Source organism: Octodon degus, unplaced genomic scaffold, assembly GCF_000260255.1.
Source record: "Octodon degus isolate 3935 unplaced genomic scaffold, OctDeg1.0 scaffold00031, whole genome shotgun sequence".
NCBI classification, from domain to species: Eukaryota; Metazoa; Chordata; class Mammalia; order Rodentia; family Octodontidae; genus Octodon; species Octodon degus.
This window is the reverse complement of record NW_004524607.1, coordinates 15,357,933-15,363,046: the sequence shown is the minus strand read 5'-3', so window position 1 is coordinate 15,363,046 and position 5,114 is coordinate 15,357,933. Positions and strand designations below refer to the sequence as shown.

At 42.4% G+C, this 5,114-nt stretch overlaps 1 protein-coding gene across 2 annotated transcripts in view; it reads right to left on the bottom strand.

The window, feature by feature from the left end:
• Card11 (caspase recruitment domain family member 11) overlaps positions 1–5,114 on the bottom strand; it is a 120,843-nt gene that overhangs the window by 103,578 nt on the left and 12,151 nt on the right. The window lies entirely within an intron of this gene.

Below are 5,114 nucleotides of genomic sequence, written 5' to 3'. Positions count from 1 at the left end.
GAAAGAAAGAAAGAAAGAGCCTCTCAATAAATTGATAAGTTGCTGGGATTAGGCTTAAACTTGCACTTGGCCTGCTTCTGTCACACAGAGGTTTTTTAAAAGTAAGACCAGTGAATCATGTAGTTACAGCATGCAGGTAAGTGGGATGATGGATAACGACTTCACTGGACAGGGGATGTGATGGGGTGGCCTCAGAAAGGTGCAAAGATCCTGCACTACATTGAAACAATAGCTGCCATTTAAAAATGGACTTACATTAGTTCAAAATGAATTTTGTAAGCCCAGTGGGGTTACCTGGGACACTGTGATGCAAGAATTATTAAAACTCAGGAGTTCAAGACCAGCCATGTAACAAAGACCCTGTCTAAAAAAACAAAACAACCAACCAAACAAATAAACAAACAATCCCAAAAAACAGCTGGGTGTGGTGGTGGACATCTGTAATACCAGTACTCTGGGAGGCTGAGGCAAGAGAACTCTAAGTTCCAATTTAGCCTAGGCAACTTAGTGACTCAGTAAGACCCTGTCTCAAAATTAAAAATTAAGAAAAACAAAAAGATCTGGTGATATAGCTCAGCCAGTTCAATCCCCAATACCACACAAATTTTATTTTATTTTATGTATTTAGTGCAGGGTCTACAGGGTCTTACTACACAGATCGGACTCTTATAATCTTCCTGTTTTCAGCCTCCCAAGTGCTGGGATTACAGACGTGTGCCACCATGCCCAGTGTCAATTTCTGTCTCAGTGCATCCTGGGGGCCGCATGGCATGATGGGAATAGAACCCTGGTCCCTGTGTCTGCCTAAGCAGGTGCTTTAATCCACTGAGCTATCTGGCTGGCCCATTAATTTTAAGTTAAGCATAATTAATATACTAAGAATGTTGAAGTCAGAAAACAAGGGTAGGGAAAGATAGCTTGCTACTTGCTGGAGACAACCACATTGATTGAAGGAACAAAGCAGCTCAGATTTACAGGCACAATCACACAGAAATTTGATATAAGAGAACTTGGTATTGATGTGGAGAAGGGAAGTTGCTAGGACAAGGGGATATTCCTTTGGAAATTAGTTTAATTGGGTTTTGCCCACAAACCAGTCACATAAATAAATCCCATACACTTTAATGTGAAATCATATTGCTAATATTCTTTACACCATATACACATACACGTTGTTTGCATTTTTAAACACATTTACTTTACAATTTAAAAAAAATGTCTACAGACTTAAGAGCAAAGGAGACCTATGTCCCTGACCTAGGGGAGCTGGAGAGAAGAGTCCCTTTGCCCTGCAGGGGCTCCGAGCTCATGGGCACACGGGTGGGTGCAAACCAACCCCTGGGAGCCTTTCCCTGCCTCACAGGGTGGGCAAGTCCCCTCACTGAGGCATTAGCCATGGGAGGCTGGGATCTGAGGACAGCAGGAGTGAGGATAAGGAGCCATCCAGACTCAGGAGCAAAGAAAATCCTAGTTGAGTAGAACTGGAAGTGGGGAAGCAGGGGGCTGCTATTTTTTTTTATCATTCGCCATGTGGTTGTATTTGACTTTTTAAAACAAATAGATTTAGATTTAAATATTTAGTTTTTAAAAAATTCACCTAGAAAAGGGTCAAAGCCCCACAATAAGGTCTCTTGTGGATGTGGTTGGTAGGTTGGCTTTCTTCACTGTGGTCCAGAGCACAGACCAGTCTCACCAAATCTCGCTCTTCAAACTCACGGGTCTCGCACCCTACCAGGGCATCCTGAGGCCAGGCCTCGGGAGAACCCAGGAGCGTTCTTGTGAGGATGTCACTAGCTCTTTCCAATCTGTTTCTTCTCTTTGCCCCCTACCCTGTGTCAACACAATAGTCTATCACTTCCCCATACTTGCTTCAGGCTATGCTATTTATAACAAAACAGCAAGTTTGGCTTGTTTCCTTTCTCTAAAGGAACTCAGATTGTTTCTAAATCCTTCCTGTGCATACAGAATACAAGGAATCTTGCTGCAATGCATGTTCTAATCCAGCAAGTCAAGTCTGCATTTGTGGGTGCTCTGGCCCCAATCGAGGCCAGAACTGCTGGCCCATGGATCACATTTTGAGTAGCAGCAGCACATGAGGGAACTTTCTGGGTTGATGGAAACATTCTATATCTTGATTGAGGTTGTGGTTAACAGGTATATCCATTCACCAAAGGTCACTGGAAAGGATCCTTACAAGGGTTCCACTTTATTGTACATAAATTGTACTTCAGCAAAGTTGACTTTAAAGAGAAAAATCTATTCTAGATAGATTATAGATATAAATGTAGGAGACAGAACAATAAAGCTTTTTGAAGAAATATACACTAGAGGCTATCACGTTTTAAACAGGACTCAGTAAGAGCTAACTATAAGAAAACACACACTATAAACACACACACACACACACACACACACACACACACACACACACTGGGTTGTCTTAAAATGACAAACCAAAGAAAGATAATGTCCAATGCAGGATACGTATTCATCATATATAAAGACTACACCAATTCAGTAAGACAAAGACAGCCCAATAGAAAAATGGGTAAAACACTCAAGTGGGAAATATAAAAAGAACAGCCAATAAACACAAGAAAAGGTACTCAGTTTAATCAGTCATACGTGAAAGGCATGTTAAAACCACCAAATTGTTGGTTTTGACTACACATCTACCAGAATGGCTGCGACAGTGCCATAGTTGAGTCAGAACGTAGAGCGACAGAGCTCTCATCTGTTACTGACAGAAGCATCAACTGGAACAATATTTTTGGAAAAGTATTTGCCATTATTTATTAATAAGCAGAATATAAACCTGTTCTAGGATCCAGCAAATCCATCTCTGGTGGAAAAAGAAAAAAAAAACATTTCCAAATCAGGTGTATAAGAATGTTCATATCAGCATTACTCATAATAGCCAAAAATTGGAATTGACTCAAATATTCATCAACGGTAGCATAGATAAAGTGTGAACTATTCATAAGCTAGACTATGATTGGCATAAAAAAACAAATGACCTACTGTTACAAGCAACAACACAGATAAAGCTAAGGTTGTCAGATAAAATATATGATGCCCAATTAAATTGTAGATTAAATAAACAAATACTTTAGTGTAAGCATGTCCAAGGCAATAGTTGGGATGTGTTTATACTAAAATTACTATATTAAAAGTTACTATTCTATTACAATATTTTTCTGGCTGGTTCTGTTCTGCTTCTCAATCCTGGTGTCACTAACTGGATGACCAGGCTGTGTTTAGTTTGTGACAGTCCATGGAGCTGCATATTTAGCATTCATGGCAGACTTCTGGATACACTGGACTTCCATGCAAAGTTTATTGTAATGACAATAACAGTGCCTGGCCCATCTCCCATCAAATGAGGGCCTGTCTCTTGCCTCAAGGGGACCATCTGTTCTCCACACTGCTGCCTGTGATCTCTGTAACCTGGATGTCCATCCTGGCTCACAGCTCCTGCTCAGATGCCCCAGCAGCTTGCCTTCGCCCACAGGACAGCATCTGCCCTCCTTGGCACAGCATTGTAGCTCTTGGTGTGTCCCCCTCCTGTCCCACCCCCAATCTTTCTGCAGCCCTGAACACTGGCAGTACCTCCATGGCTCTGCACATGCCTGGTAGAAACTTGCTTCTGTTTCTGCTCTCCTTTCAGCTTCTTCCTGCTCTGCAGATATTTCCTTACTGACCTGCCTGTCTGTCCCTTGCTTAGGTCTATCTTCATTTTATACATCATTTAGGGCAACTGTCTTGCAACTTACTATATCTGTGTCCCCTCACCGGATGATATATGTGTTGGGATTTGAGGCCCTGTTACTTACCTTTTTATCCTTAGCACCGAGCAGAATGCATACGGTGGATGCTAGGTATGTGTTCAATGAATGAATATGTAGTAAAGCCTTACTCCCTTTTGTGCTGCTATACTATAGTCCTATAGATAAGTAATTTATAATGGGCAGAAATTTATTTGGCTCTTAATTCTGAAAACTGGGAAGTCCAAGATTAAGGGGCTGTACCTTCTTGTCCCATTATCCCTCAGTGAAAGGACAGAAGGGCATGAGCAGGAGAGAAGGGAAGGGGCCAAAGCCCTCCCAGATACCTAATGCACTCCTGTGAGAACAACCTTAATCCAGAGCCCTGCAAACCAGATCACCATCAAAAGTTCCCACCTCTCAACACTGGTGCCTGGGGATTAAGCTCCTAACCTAAGTATTGGTGTGGGGGGGATATATTCAAACTGCAGTGTTGGGTAGATATAATCAACTAGGATCTACTAAAAGAATAGAAAAGCTTTGGAGACAGTGCATGCCAAATTTTAGATTTGCAAGAGATTATTAGGCACTGTGCTACTGAGCAGCCCCACCTACAGCCTGTCCCAAATGTGCCGGGCATTGGCAGATGCTATTTCTTCTAATTCCCTGTGAGCAGAGGGCCATCTTATTCTCACTTTGTTGTAAGAAGGGAGGTGCTGAAGTTCAATGACTTGTCCAGGGTCCCATGGCTGGTAAGCAGTAGACTCCACACTCCTCACACCCACTATCTGTGAAGGATACAGGGTGCTGAGTCACAGAGAAGCCTGCACAGAACAGGAAGGCCAGGGGAGGAAGTGCCGGCACCCATTAAGTCCCAGGCAGCATTCTGAGTCAATGTTTCTGGTATAGTAACTCTCAAATCAGTCTCCCATGAGTGGCCCATCTGGAAGGGGTGACCACTCAACCCTTACATTACAATATAGAGTTCTGTCCTCAGACTCTTGACTCCTGGCTGAGATTTTCAGGTTTTAAACCACACTAATATCTCATTCACTGTTTTGAATCTTATAAGAAACTTGAGTCCATTATCTGCTGTGAAGAAAGAGAAGACGGAAGGGAAAGGGGAGAAAGAAGAGGAGGAGAGAGGAAGAGACAGAGGAGGAGATAAAGAGGTGGAGAAGAAGGAAAAGAGGAGGATAAAGAGTAGGAGGTGAGGAAAAGGAAGAGGAAGAGGAAAAGAAGGAGGAGGAGGAGGAGGAGGAGGAGGAAGAAGAAGAAGAAGAAGAAGAAGAAGAAGAAGAAGAAGAAGAAGAAGAAGAAGAAGAAGAAGAAGAAGAAGAAGAAGAAACG